Raw genomic sequence first — 15903 nt, 5'->3', positions numbered from 1 at the left:
TCACCCCCCCCCCCCCCACACCCCCCCCCACCCCACCACACCCCCCCCCCCCTCCCCACACACCCCCCCCCCTCCCTCACTCCACCCCCCCCCCTCCCTCACTCACCCCCCCCTCCCTCACTCACCCCCCCCCTCCCTCACTCACCCCCCCCCCTCCCTCACCACCCCCCCCTCCCTCCCTCACCCCCCTCCCTCACTCACCCCCCCCTCCCTCACTCACCCCCCCCCCTCCCTCACTCACCCCCCCCCCCCCACACTCACCCCCCCCCTCCCTCACTCACCCCCCCCCTCCCTCACTCACCCCCCCCCCTCACTCACCCCCCCCCTCCCTCACCCCCCCCCCCCCTCACTCACCCCCCCCTCCCTCACTCACCCCCCCCCACCCTCACTCACCCCCCCCCCCCACACTCACCCCCCCCCCTCCCTCACTCACCCCCCCCCCCTCCCTCACTCACCCCCCCCTCCCCACTCACCCCCCCCTCCCTCCCTCACCCCCCTCCTCCCTCACCCCCCTCCCTCACTCACCCCCCTCCCTCACACACCCCCCCTCCCTCACTCACCCCCCCTCCCTCACTCACCCCCCCCCTCCCTCACTCACCCCCCCCCCTCCCTCACTCACCCCCCCCCCCTCCCTCACTCACCCCCCCCCCCTCCCTCACTCACCCCCCCCCCTCACTCACACCCCCCCTCCCTCACTCACCCCCCCTCCCTCACTCACCCCCCCCCTCCCTCACTCACCCCCCCCCCTCCCTCACTCACCCCCCCCCCTCCCTCACTCACCCCCCCCCCTCCCTCACTCACCCCCCCCCCCTCCCTCACTCACCCCCCCCCCCCTCCCTCACCCCCCCCCCCCTCCCTCACTCACCCCCCCCCCTCCCTCACTCACCCCCCCCCCTCCCTCACTCACCCCCCCCCCTCCCTCACTCACCCCCCCCCTCCCTCACTCACCCCCCCCCTCCCTCACTCACCCCCCCCCCTCCCTCACTCACCCCCCCCCTCCCTCACTCACCCCCCCCCCCCCCACCCCCCTCCCTCACTCACCCCCCCCTCCCTCACTCACCCCCCCCCCCCTCACTCACCCCCCCCCCTCCCTCACACACCCCCCCTCCCTCACTCACCCCCCCCCCCTCCCTCACTCACCCCCCCCCCTCCCTCACTCACCCCCCCCCTCCCTCACTCACCCCCCCCCTCCCTCACTCACCCCCCCCCTCCCTCACTCACCCCCCCCTCCCTCACTCACCCCCCCCCTCCCTCACTCACCCCCCCCCTCCCTCACTCACCCCCCCCTCCCTCCCTCACCCCCCCCTCACTCACCCCCCCACCCTCACTCACCCCCCCCCTCCCTCACTCACCCCCCCCCCCCCCTCACTCACCCCCCCCCCTCCCTCACTCACCCCCCCCCTCCCTCACTCACCCCCCCCCCCTCACTCACCCCCCCCCTCCCTCACTCACCCCCCCCCCCTCACTCACCCCCCCCTCCCTCACTCACCCCCCCCCTCCCTCACTCACCCCCCCCCCCTCACTCACCCCCCCCCTCCCTCACTCACCCCCCCCCCCTCCCTCACTCACCCCCCCCTCCCACTCACCCCCCCCCTCCCTCCCTCACCCCCCTCCCTCCCTCACCCCCCTCCCTCACTCACCCCCCCCTCCCTCACTCACCCCCCCCTCCCTCACTCACCCCCCCTCCCTCACTCACCCCCCCCCCTCCCTCACTCACCCCCCCCCCTCCCTCACTCACCCCCCCCCCCTCCCTCACTCACCCCCCCCCCCTCCCTCACTCACCCCCCCCTCCCTCACTCACCCCCCCTCCCTCACTCACCCCCCCTCCCTCACTCACCCCCCCCCCCTCCCTCACTCACCCCCCCCCCTCCCTCACTCACCCCCCCCCCCTCCCTCACTCACCCCCCCCCTCCCTCACTCACCCCCCCCCCCCTCCCTCACTCACCCCCCCCCCCCTCCCTCACTCACCCCCCCCCCCCTCCCTCACTCACCCCCCCCCCTCCCTCACTCACCCCCCCCCCCCTCCCTCACTCACCCCCCCCCCCCTCCCTCACTCACCCCCCCCCCCTCCCTCACTCACCCCCCCCCTCCCTCACTCACCCCCCCCTCCCTCCCTCACCCCCCTCCCTCACTCACCCCCCCCCCCCTCCCTCACCCCCCTCCCTCACTCACCCCCCCCCCCTCCCTCACTCACCCCCCCCTCCCTCCCTCACCCCCCTCCCTCACTCACCCCCCCCCCCCCTCCCTCACTCACCCCCCTCCCTCACTCACCCCCCCCTCCCTCCCTCACCCCCCTCACTCACCCCCCTCCCTCACTCACCCCCCCCTCCCTCCCTCACCCCCCTCCCTCACCCCCCTCACTCACCCCCCTCCCTCACCCCCCTCCCTCACCCCCCTCACTCACCCCCCTCCCTCACTCACCCCCCGGGGGCGCCCGCGCGGTAACCGTCACTGTCGCCCCGCCCCCCGCACTATGTGCACCACGGTGATGGCGCTGGGCGCGCTCGCGCTCTTCCTGCGGCGCCGCTTCTGCAGCCGCGTGCGGCCCGGGTAGGGACAACCTCCCCCCCCCTCCCCCCCTCCCCCCCTCCCCCCTCCCCCCTCCCCTCCCCCCTCCCCCCTCCCCCCCTCCCCTTAACCCCCTCACCCCCCCCTCCCCCCCTCCCCTTAACCCCCCTCACCCCCCTCCCCCTCCCCTTAACCCCCCTCACCCCCCCCTCCCCCTCCCCTTAACCCCCCTCACCCCCCCCCTCCCCCCTCCCCCCCCTCCCCTTAACCCCCCTCACCCCCCCCTCCCCCCCTCCCCTTAACCCCCCCTCACCCCCCCACCCTCACCCCTCCACCCTTAACCCCCCTCACCCCCCCACCCTCACCCCTCCACCCTTAACCCCCCTCACCCCCCCCACTCTCACCCTCACCCCCCCACCCTTAACCCCCCTCACCCCCCCACCCTAACCCCCCTCACCCCCCCACCCTAACCCCCCTCACCCCCCACCCTCACCCCTAACCCCCCTCACCCCTCACCCCCCCACCCTCACCCTCACCCCTAACCCCCCTCACCCCTCACCCCCCCACCCTTAACCCCCCTCACCCCCCCACCCTTAACCCCCCTCACCCCCCCACCCTCACCCCTCACCCCCCACCCTTAACCCCCCTCAACCCCCCACCCTCACCCCTAACCCCCCTCACCCCTCACCCCCCTCACCCCTCACCCCCCCACCCTCACCCCTCACCCCCCCACCCTCACCCCTCACCCCCCCACCCTTAACCCCCTCACCCCTGCCTCCACCCTCTCCTGCCCCCACCCACCCACCCACCCACCCCTCGGCTCTGCCCCACTGACGCGCCTTGCCGACTGTCCACAGCTTCGTGGATGGAGCGGACGGACCCACAGCCGATTCACAGAGATGTGGAGCAGAGTCATCAGTGAGCAGGTACGGATGGAGATCGCGATGGTGCTGGGGGAAGCATGGGGGGGGGGGGGCAGAATGGGAGGGGTGAGTGTGAACGTAGTGTGATGGAGTGTGATGGGGTGGGGGAGAGATCGGGATGGGAGATGACATAGAAACATAGAAACATAGAAAATAGGTGCAGGAGTAGGCCATTCGGCCCTTCGAGCTTGCACCGCCATTCAATATGATCATGGCTGATCATCCAGCTCAGTAACCCGTACCTGCCTTCTCTCCAAAAAGGGCCACATCTAACTCCCTCTTAAATATAGCCAATGAACTGGCCTCAACTACCTTCTGTGGCAGAGAATTCCACAGACTCACCACTCTCTGTGTGAAGAAATGTTTTCTCATCTCGGTCCTAAAAGACTCCCCCCTTATCCTTAAGCTGTGACCCCTGGTTCTGGACTCCCCCAACATCGGGAACAATCTTCCCGCATCTAGCCTCTCCAACCCCTTAAGAATTTTATATGTTTCTATAAGATCCCCCCTCAATCTTCTAAATTCCAGCGAGTATAAGCCTAGTCTATCCAGTCTTTCTTCATATGAAAGTCCCGCCATCCCAGGGATCAATCTGGTGAACCTTCTCTGTACTCCCTCTAAGGCAAGAACGTCTTTCCTCAGATTAGGAGACCAAAACTGCACACAATACTCCAGGTGCGGTCTCACCAAGGCCATGTACAACTGCAGCAGAACCTCCCTGCTCCTAAACTCAAATCCTCTTGCTATGAATGCCAACATACCATTCGCTTTCTTCACTGCTTGCTGCACCTGCACGCTTGCTTTCAATGACTGGTGCACCATGACACCCAGGTCACGTTGCATCTCCCCTTCTCCCAATCGGTCACCATTCAGGTAATACTCTGCTTTCCTGTTCTTGCCGCCAAAGTGGATAACCTCACATTTATCCACATTATATTGCATCTGCCATGCATTTGCCCACTCGCCTAATCTATCCAAGTCACTGCAGCCTCCTAGCATCCTCCTCGCAGCTAACACTGCCACCCAGCTTCGTGTCATCCGCAAACTTAGAGATGTTGCATTCAATTCCCTCGTCCAAATCATTAATATACACTGTAAATAACTGGGGTCCCAGCACTGAGCCTTGCGGTATCCCACTAGTCACTGCCTGCCATTCCGTAAAGGACCCGTTTATTCCTACTCTTTGCTTCCTGTCCGCCAACCAATTTTCTATCCACCTCAACGCTGAACCCTCAATACCGTGTGCTTTTAGTTTGTACACCAATCTCCTATGTGGGACCTTGTCGAAGGCCTTCTGAAAGTCCAGATATAACACATCGACTGGTTCTCCCTTATCCACTCTACTAGTTACATCCTCGAAAAATTCTATAAGATTCGTCAGACATGATTTGCCTTTGGTAAATCCATGCTGACTTTGTCCGATGATTTCACCACTTTCCAAATGTGATGCTATCATATCTTTAATAACTGACTCTAGCATTTTCCCCACTACCGATGTTAGGCTAACTGGTCTATAATTCCCCGTTTTCTCTCTCCCTCCCTTTTTAAAAAGTGGGGTTACATTAGCTACCCTCCAGTCCTCAGGAACTACTCCAGAATCTAAGGAGTTTTGAAAAATTATCACTAATGCATCCACTATTTCTGAAGCTACTTCCTTAAGCACTCTGGGATGCAGCCTATCTGGCCCTGGGGATTTATCTGCCTTTAATCCATTTAATTTACCTAACACCACTTCCCGACTATCTTGGATTTTAACACCACTTCCCGACTATCTTGGATTTCCCTCAGTTCCTCCATCTCATTAGACCCCCGGTCCCCCGCTATTTCCGGCAGACGGTTTATGTCTTCCTTAGTGAAGACAGAACCAAAGTATTTGTTCAATTGGTCTGCCATCTCCTTGTTCCCTATGATCAATTCACCTGTTTCCGACTGCAAGGGACCTACATTTGTCTTAACTAATCTTTTTCTCTTGACATATCTATAAAAGCTTTTGCAGTCAGTTTTTATGTTCCTTGCCAGTTTTCCCTCATAATCTATTTTCCCTTTCCTAATTAAGCCCTTTGTCCTCCTCTGCTGGACTCTGAATTTCTCCCAGTCCTCTGGTATGCTACTTTTTCTGGCTAATCTGTATGCTTCATCTTTTGTTTTGTTTTAATGACGTTGGGGTGGGGTCAGTTTAGACGCAAAAGGGGACCTGGTCGAAGGCGTGGGAAGATGGGTCTGCCTTTGGACACTGGAGGGTGTGGGGTTAGGGTTGGGTGCAAGGAGTGGGTGGGGTGGGGCAAAGCGAGGGCAGATTGGGTGTTGGGGATATTATGTTGCCTGCAGGGAGGGACGGGGAGGGGGCAGGTTAGGTACAGGGGGGGCAGGTTAGGTACAGGAGGGGCAGGTTAGGTACAGGGGGGCAGGTTAGGTACTGTGCGGGGCAGGATAGGTACAGGGGGCAGGGGGGCAGGTTAGATACAGGGGGGCAGGTTAGGTACAGGGGGCAGGTTAAGGGTAGGTGGGCAGGTTAGATACAGGGGGCAGGTTAGGTACAGGGGGGCAGGTTAGGTACAAAGAGGTTCAGGGGGGCAGGTTGGGTGCGGGGCCGGGAGAGGCGTGAGGGGCGGGGCACCAGGTTGAGTGAATGGGTGGTGGGGTGTTCGGGTCAGGCACCAGGAAGAAACCCTGAGGTCAGGGTGTAGGGCTGCCCAGCAGGAGGATGGGGTGGGGTCACATGTGTGGAGGTGGGGTCATGTGTGGGGGTGGGGTCACATGTGGGGGGTGGGGGTCACATGTGGGGGGTGGGGGTCACATGTGGGGGGTGGGGGTCACATGTGTGGAGGTGGGGGTCACATGTGAGGCGGGGTCCTGTGGGAGGGTGGGGATTGGGCACAGGGAGATCAACATAGTGTGGGGGTCTCGTTGCGAGCTGGGAGTAGGTGGTGGGGTCTCGGGTGCAGTAGGGGTTGGGTACAGGGAGGGTAGCGGGGAGCAGTTTGGTAGGATTGGGTGGTGGTGGGTTGAGTGCAGGGTGGGGTGGGTGCCAGTAGGAAGGGACCGATGGAGTGGGGGGGGTTCAGAGTCTGATGCTCAGTCTGCAGGAGGGAGAGAGCAGGCACTATGCAATGGGCTTGATTGTGTCTGACAGCATTGTTGTGTCGGATGGTAGAGGGAATTGAGTGTGAATCTCAGCAGCAACAACTAGGGTGGGTCAGGGCTCTACGTGAGACCAGCCAGGCAGGCTGCTTGTTTACTGAGTACAAGGGTAGGATGTTGGGTTTCATCGAGGTGGATTGACACAAACAGCTTGGATTCAGTGGAATTCTGCTGCCTGCTTCCAGGGAGTACAAAGACTGGGGGAGAAAAAAGAACATTTTATAAAGACTGGCAAGTTTCTCTCAGTAGAAACAAAACTCTAAAATAATCTTAAATGTCAAAGTAAAGCCACAGATCCTTGAAAATATCAGCTGATTGTAGCCAATGTATAGAGAAGCAATGAGACATTGCAGAGCCCTAAGGTCCACAGACATCTGGCTGCCCAACTGTGGCTGGATAAGGAGGTCTGTAGGTATAGAGGGAATGAGGACAGTATCTGCCTTCTCATCCTTGTCCTCCGAGCTCACCCTCACACACAGTTTTGTGGCAGCTCCAAACTGGGAGAATTACATTTAATCCACTTATTATTTCACTCAGAGAGTAGTTCAGATCTGGGACACGCTGTCAGAGTATAGAAGCAGGTGTAATTATGACTTTGAACATTTGGACATATTTATGGATAGGAGGGATTTAGAGGGAGATGAGTCAAATGCAGGCAAATGAGGCAAGCCCAGAATGCCAACTTGGTCGACATGGACAAGGTGGGCTGAAGGGTCTGTTTCTATGCTGTACAGCACTATGACTCTATCTGAGGTTACAGCCAGGTTGGCTGTTCTCAGATGACAGTCAGCAGCAGGAATGGGTAACCTGTTGTTCCTAGTTCTCATTTTCACATCTACTGTAGACAATGTCTTGTCTGTCTAACTTGGATGGGGTCGCTTTATTGCTTGGGTTAGGGAGAATCATCTTTAAAATCTTGCATCTTCAGAAATTTGCTGAGGTTAGTGAATAGTGCACAGAACCCAAGAACATGTTCACTTGGGTTGGAAATAGATTGCGAGGTGGAAGAGAATGGAAATGAGATTGAGGTGAAAGCAGTGATAATACCCAGGAGATTGTGCAGGAGTCTCTGCTATTCCTCATATTCCTTGATTTGGTTGAAGGAATAGAGAGCTGTAGATGACTTTGGGTTCGGTGGCATGATGACCTGCGACAGAAAGTTGCAAACAGTTGGCTCGAGTAGTGAATGGGCAAATCTGTGGCAAGTTCAGGTTAATGAGTGCAAGTGTGAACTCATCGACTCAGCCCCCAAGGAAGGAGATCACTGCATTATCGAGAGACAAAGGACAAAAGTTATTAAACATTACAATGGATGCAGGTCAGGCACTGGCACCTTTCACCGGCACGTGGGGTGAGGATTACGTCCATTTGGACAGAGTTCATCAAACTGCATTTGGTGAACACGGGGCAATTATCCCCGAGGATAGAAGGGGCCCTTGAGAGAGAAGCAAAAGAAACACCAGGCACTCAGGCTGAATAAGAAACTGTGAGGACAAGTTGCAGACTGGCCCAGTCTCTCCTTGAATGGAGCAGGTTAGGGATGGTGTCATTATAAATGATTACACAGCTCCCACAAGTCATGCCCACAAGACTGCTCTGTGTCAAGCATCCCATAACTATCAAGAGTCTCCAGGCTCTCGTGTCTTAATCTGATAAGGTCTGTCAGTGTAAATTCTCCCTTTAAGACTCATCTGGACGGTAGGCACTTTGTTTTCCTACTTCAAATAACCTGGAATATTTTACTTTTTGTATTGTTTTGCAGGAGGCCTCTGAAGAGTTAGTTGTTGTGATGTCCCGGATGGACTCAGCAGAACTCTGCTTTGGTCGGAACAACAGTGAGCTACATTGAGTCAGATCGCACCGCACTAAACTCGTTCCATTGGCCCATTGGTCCATGTCCATCAGTACTTCAGATACACAGTATAACTGACAATCAAGTCTGTCTTTGAGGAATCATTGATGGTTGAAAGTGTCCAAAGTGAAGTGGTTCTGTGATAGTCGCCTAGACTTATCTATGAAATAATTCAAAGAACACAGAACTCAGTTAAAACTTTTTACTTTTACACCAAGGTGGGAGAAGACACAGAGACCTGAGTGTACTGTTGCTCACTCAAGCACCTGCTTCTGTCCTCTCGAAGAATACCCCGAATACTTTCCCCCCTTTGATTATTCTATAATCACAATTCTAACTTAAAGCATAGATCAAATAATGAAACTGGAAGCGATACAATTACAAATACATGGCGCACAGCAGTATAGCAGTAAAGCAACAATTATAATTATCAAAATAATACTTCCATAGTGCCACACAAGACCCCAGATCGATCCCCATCCATTAAACCAGTTCCACATACCCTGGGTTCGGTCTTCAGCAAGTTTTCTCCCCACACCCTTGATCTTGGCTATTGCCTCTTTTATATGGGTTGCCAAATTACTGATATTGGAGGATTCATCAGGAATGTAAGTACAACATTCCTGTCCAACGATAGCACAGGTGCCGCCTTTCTCGGCCAGAATAAAATCTAAGGCCATACGATTTTGTAGCACCACCGTTCTCAAAGAGACCATTTCGGCTGTAAGTGATCCGATTTGGGCTTCAGTCTCTGACGCGGTAGTAACTATTATTAGCCAATTCCTCCAGTAGCCCAGAAAGGCGATTAGCCTCCAATGTACTCCGACTTACCCCATACCAGGGTAGCATGGTCATCCCGACACCTTCACCTGGGGAGATATATCGCTTTGTTGACCGAGATCTGGGTGCAGGGTTTTTAAAGGTGGGATGATCTGTTATTAGATTAAAATGTCGTATAGCAGGAACAACTTAAGCAAGATAGCAGCACCCCTTTCAGTGGTGGGGGCCGGTCAACCGTCTTACCACACTTTTATCGTCCGGTGACATCCCCGGTAACCACGGGTAACCATCCCCCGTAACCACGGGTAAGCCCATGATCCACATATAAAGTAGGTGCCATTAACTGGTCGGGGTGGGCCGGAAATGGTGCTTGTGTCCATCTTTGTGCATGAACTACTTCCCAGAAAACCCCCTGTGCCCTTGTTGTAGCAATGACAGGTGGTGTTAATTGGCTCCTGGGAAACTTCCATTATCTTTAATCGTGGAAGTTCAGCCCCCTTTCTTACATTTATTTTCCAATCTGACTTAAAAGGTGGGACGTACCATCCCTTAAAATTATTGTACTTCAGGGACCCATCCCTGTTCGCAGGTTCGAATCCTGCCGACTACGCCAAATGTGATAGTCACCTAGACTTATCTATGAAATAATTCAAAGAACACAGAACTCAGTTAAAACTTTTTACTTTTACACCAAGGTGGGAGAAGACACAGAGACCTGAATGTACTGTTGTTCACTCAAGCACCTGCTTCTGTCCTCTCGAAGAATACCCCGAATACAGTCAATATTTATACAGCTCAAAGCAGCACAAAAAGCACATCCAGTAATTTTCCACAGTTCAGTAATTTTCCACAATTACATGACATCATCTAGACTTAACAATAACATAGTAGAGTTCCCATAATATAGTTCCTTTAATTGTTAGGGAGTCAAACAGGAGTAAAGAGGAGTTGCATAGCTAAGATGATTAGAGAGGCACCGTTGTGTGATTAGGAGGCACCATAGCATCTAGTTCAGAACATTGGAATGTCCAGTCCTCAACAAACCCTGAAAAACAACTTATAAACCTTGGGAAGCAACTTCTTATCTGCAGGTGTCTGGTACCGTGAAGGCCAACTTCCCACAAGCCTGTTTTTAGTATAATAGCATATTCAGCTTAAAATGTCTGCCATAGTTCGCACAAAATGGTTTCCACAGAATTAACTCTTACATTTCTGACAGCATGATATTGGGATCAGAGACCCAAAGACCCATAATATAGCCACCAGCCCACCATTGGGCACCCACTCACACTAATGCTACCCATAATTCATTTGATTCTCTCTACATTGTCATCAATTGCCTCCCAGATTCTACCCCTCACTCATACACACAGAGTAACTTACAGTGGGCAATTAACCGACTTACCAGCACATCTTTGCTATATAGGAGGAAACTGGAGCACCTGGAGAAACCCACACAGTCACTGAAAACATGCAAACTACACACTCAGACAGCACCCGACGTCAGGATTGAACTCGGGTAGCTGGAGCTGTAAGGGAGCTGCTCCCACCACTGAGCCACTGTGTTGTTCATGGATTTTGAATCCTGAGCTAATGCGCAGGTTAGAACCCTCTGCTGCAGGTTGGTGTCCAGAGGTTTCAGGATGAGGCAGGGGATCTTTGCCCTGATGTGAATGGAAGCTCCCCGTGCATGCTGAATGGCAAGTTTCCTGGTTTAAATGTTAGAACAGCTGATCACTCACAATCCCTGATTGACCTGTGACCAAACCTGTGGCTATCTCTTGCTGTCAGACAGAGTGAATCTGAGGAGCAACTCTCGTTCTGTCCTTCAGTATATTGTTTTAATGAATTGAGGTTGACAGCATTCCGATTTAATGCTGGATAGCTGGATCTGGCTGTCACGTAATGTGGGCATGAGTTTGAGGGAAAGGATGGGGCAGGGAGGAGCACCTCTGGGGTGAAACAGACGATGGAGGGGAATGGAAAGAGGGCTGTGAAAGGGTAGCATCAATGTTAGCGATGAATGTCTGGCCATTGGCATACCTAGGTACTTGGATTGGAGGGTGTAGGGAGATATGGGCCCCAAGAGTCTGGTGACAACCAGGTGGTCATACGGCAGAGGGTCTGTGGTTCTGTGGTGAAATCACTGAAGTGGTAACCCAGCCTCAACACGTGTCAGTCCTGGAGATATTCTCTATTACAGACCAATTTTTGAATTGTTGACAGCAGCCTCAAGCAGACCCATCAGCGGCTGAGGAAAGCTGCATGAAGGATCAAGTGGAGGCACTACAGACAGAAGGGAGTCGCAGCCACTACGGGACAGGGCTGGAGCCCATGAGGAACAATTCCCCACGTGAACTCTGCAACTAATGTTTCAGAATTTGTTAACTTCTCCTTCTCCCTGTCTAGTAATTCTGTGAATTAAATGCTTTGCTCCACTCAATGCATCTCCCTTGACTTTGTGCAATTGTGATTCTGAATGTGGGGTCCACAGAGCCCTGGGATCTGGTCAGAAGTTTCATGACCTTTTCCTCAAAGACATTGCTGGATTGGATTTGGAAACATCTGTTAAATATTTCTTGATCCTTTAAAATCCCTTGAGTGGATTTCAGGTGTTTTTAATCACCATCTGCTGCCTAGCAAATGGCAGCATGCAAGTTCTGAATGTCCTGGACAGGGCTGGGGCTGTGCTTTGTTAATGGCAGTGATTTTGGGTATCTGTTATCAATCATTGTACTCTCATGTTGTCACGTGCATTTACACTCACAGTGAAGTTATTACACTGTGAGTGTAATTACAATATTGAGAACACTAGCAGGTGAAGCTGCATCTGTGGAAAGAGAAGCAGAGTTAATGTTTCAGGTCAAAGCCATTTCCTCAGCTGACCTGAAATATCAACTGTTCCCTTCCCACAAATGTGTCCTGACCTGAGTTTTTCCAGCATTTTATGTGTTCACATTCTAAGCATGTCTCTCACAAATTTCCTCTGTAATAGATTAATATTAAAATAGTATTAATTATAATTGGGGATTGGACATAGACTTTCCCCAATGTTTGGTTGGGATGTTCATTCATTCATGGGATGTGGCAAGTCCTCATATTTATTGTCCTTGAGAAACTGGTAGTGAGTCAACTTGTCGATGTGCTTCTGGTGAAGATACTCCCACAGTGCTGCTGATTTAGACTCAGGAGGGATGAAGGACCAATGACCAATGTAACCCCACTGTTTAAAAAGGGAGGGAGAGAGAAAACGGGGAATTATAGACCAGTTAGCCTAACATCGGTAGTGGGGAAAATGCTAGAGTCAGTTATTAAAGATGTGATAGCATCACATTTGGAAAGTGGTGAAATCATCGGACAAAGTCAGCATGGATTTACCAAAGGCAAATCATGTCTGACGAATCTTATAGAATTTTTCGAGGATGTAACTAGTAGAGTGGATAAGGGAGAACCAGTCGATGTGTTATATCTGGACTTTCAGAAGGCCTTCGACAAGGTCCCACATAGGAGATTGGTGTACAAACTTAAAACACACGGTATTGAGGGTTCAGTGTTGAGGTGGATAGAAAATTGGTTGGCGGACAGGAAGCAAAGAGTAGGAATAAACGGGTCCTTTTCGGAATGGCAGGCAGTGACTAGTGGGGTACCGCAAGGCTCAGTGCTGGGACCCCAGTTATTTACAGTGTATATTAATGATTTGGACGAGGGAATTGAATGCAACATCTCTAAGTTTGCGGATGACACGAAGCTGGGTGGCAGTGTTAGCTGCGAGGAGGATGCTAGGAGGCTGCAGAGTGACTTGGATAGATTAGGCGAGTGGGCAAATGCATGGCAGATGCAATATAATGTGGATAAATGTGAGGTTATCCACTTTGGCGGCAAGAACAGGAAAGCAGAGTATTACCTGAATGGTGACCGATTGGGAGAAGGGGAGATGCAACGTGACCTGGGTGTCATGGTGCACCAGTCATTGAAAGCAAGCATGCAGGTGCAGCAGGCAGTGAAGAAAGCGAATGGTATGTTGGCATTCATAGCAAGATGATTTGAGTTTAGGAGCAGGGAGGTTCTGCTGCAGTTGTACATGGCCTTGGTGAGACCGCACCTGGAGTATTGTGTGCAGTTTTGGTCTCCTAACCTGAGGAAAGATGTTCTTGCCTTAGAGGGAGTACAGAGAAGGTTCACCAGATTGATCCCTGGGATGGCGGGACTTTCATATGAGGAAAGACTGGATAGACTGGGCTTGTACTCGCTGGAATTTAGAAGACTGAGGGGGGATCTTATAGAAACATATAAAATTCTTAAGGGGTTGGAGAGGCTAGATGCGGGAAGATTGTTCCCGATGTTGGGGGAGTCCAGAACCAGGGGTCACAGCTTAAGGATAAGGGGGAAGTCTTTTAGGACCGAGATGAGAAAACATTTCTTCACACAGAGAGTGGTGAGTGTGGAATTCTCTGCCACAGAAGGTAGTTGAGACCAGTTCATTGGCTATATTTAAGAGGGAGTTAGATGTGGCCCTTTTTGCTAAAGGGATCAGGGGGTATGGAGAGAAGGCAGGTACAGGCTACTGAGCTGGATGATCAGCCATGATCATATTGAATGGCGGTGCAGGCTCGAAGGGCCGAATGGCCTACTCCTGCACCTATTTTCTATGTTTTCTATGATAGATTTGCAGATCAGCCTGGCATGCGACCTGAAGAAGATGCTGTAGGGGTGATCTTTGTGTGCAGCTGTTGTCCGTGTCATAGGTTGGAGAGCTAATGGGTTTGGGAATTGCCTGTGCAAGTAACTGCGGTGCATGTTGTAGGTTGTACGTGTTGCAGACAGCCGGTGGTGGATGGTCTCGACAGAGCTGGCTGCTTTGTCCTGAAAAGCCTGGTGAGAGTTATTAGAGCTGTGCTCATCTAGAACATTTCATTGCACTCCTGATAGGGATCTTGTCTAGGTTGTGTCAGGAGGTCAGGTGACACATTGCTATAGCTGCAGTATTTACGTGGCATGTTCACTCCAGTTTGGCTCTCGGAGAGTTGATGGTCAATCATTGAACGTCAAGTGTAGATGGTTAGACGGTTCCTATTTATAACAATGATTGCTTGAAAACCTGCATGAATGTTGTCCAGGTCTTGCATAATGCAGCTTTATAATACTTTGGCGAGGCCACATTTGGAGTATTGTATGAAGTACTGGTTGCTCCATCACGGGAAGTATGTGGACGCTTTGGAAAGGGTGCAGAAAAGGTTTACTGTGATTTTGCTTGGATTAGAGAGTATTAGCTTTAAGGTTGGGCAAACTTGGATTGTTTTCTCTGGATTATCAGAGGCTAAGGGGAGACCTGACAGTTTGATATAATGATTGATAAATGTTGCCACAAAGGAAAACTCTTCCAGAATTTGGTCAAAGAGATCACCTACTTTCACCAGCGAAAGCACAGCACATCTCAAACATATCTCCTCATTTGGGAGGTGCTTCTCTGATGCAGCACTTCAAATCAAACTATATGAAAGTACATCAAAGGTTAATCCTTGTACAGAACATTTATGCGTATGATGTGTCTTTAAGAACCAGTTATGTCACATGCTACAACTCCAAATACAATATTAGTGTTGGTTTATTATTGTCACATGAACTGAGATAATGAAATACTTTGTTTTGCATCCTATCCAGTCAGATCATATTATACATGAGTACAATCAAACCATAAACCAGTACAACAGGTAGTGCAAAGAGAAAAATACCAGAGTGCAGAATACAGTGTTCAACTGCAGAGAAAAAGTAGAGAACAAATGTGCAAGTGCTGTAATGAAGTAAGTTGGAAGATCTGGACTGTACCTTAGCTTATTGACGGACCGTTCAGGTCTGATAACAGCAGGGAATACACTTCCTAAAACTGGTGGGAACGTTTGTATCTTTTGCCTGAAGGGAGAAGGCAGACAAGGGTATGATCAGGATGCGAGTAGTTCTTGATTATTTTGGCTGCTTTCCTGAGGCTACTGGCATGTGTGATGGAGTTGATTGGGGGAGGCCAGTTTGCACAAAGGACTGGGCTACATCCACAACTCTGCAATTTCTTGTTGTCTTGGACAGAGCTATTGCCGACCCAAGTTTTGATGGTTCCCAATAGGATGCTATCTATAATGCATCTATAGAAGTTGTTAAGAGTCATTAGAAAGATGCCAAACTTCCTTGTGCAGGAAGGGACTGCATCAACGGTGACATCAATCGTCTCAACCTTTCCACTCCCCTTACCTACTCTAACCTCACCCCCTCTGAACATACAGCCCTCCGCTCACTCTGCAGCAACCCCGACATAAACAAACCCGCTGACAAGGGAGGTGCCGTGGTAGTCTGGTGTGCTGACCTCTACTGGGCTGAGGCCAGGTGACAACTCTCAAGAGACCGCCTCCTACCTATCCTTGGACCATGATCCCACAGACAAGCACCAGGCCTTAATCTCACACTATTTCTGATTTCATCACTTCTGGTTGTCTGCCCTCCACAGCCTCCAACCTTATAGTTTCCCAGCACCGCACAGCCCGGTTTTATCTTCTCCCCAAAATTCATAAACACAACTGCCCTAGCAGACCCATTGTTTCTGCATGCTCCTGTCCCACTGAATTAATTTCCACGCACCTCGACTCCATCTTGTCCCTCCTGGTCCAATATTTCCCGACCTATGTCCAAGACACCTCACATGCCCTTCCC

General features: G+C 52.7%; 1 long non-coding RNA gene across 1 annotated transcript; it reads left to right on the top strand.

The window, feature by feature from the left end:
- The first annotated feature begins 2435 nt into the window (after positions 1-2435).
- Positions 2436-11640, top strand: LOC144594680 (uncharacterized). The gene is made up of 3 exons (XR_013547420.1): positions 2436-2550; positions 3366-3434; positions 8335-11640. It is a non-coding gene; the product is annotated as an uncharacterized LOC144594680 (long non-coding RNA).
- The last annotated feature ends 4263 nt before the right edge of the window (positions 11641-15903 follow it).

This window comes from Rhinoraja longicauda, chromosome 6 (genome assembly GCF_053455715.1).
Source record: "Rhinoraja longicauda isolate Sanriku21f chromosome 6, sRhiLon1.1, whole genome shotgun sequence".
Classification (NCBI taxonomy): Eukaryota; Metazoa; Chordata; class Chondrichthyes; order Rajiformes; family Arhynchobatidae; genus Rhinoraja; species Rhinoraja longicauda.
This window is presented reverse-complemented; position numbering and strand designations above follow the sequence as displayed.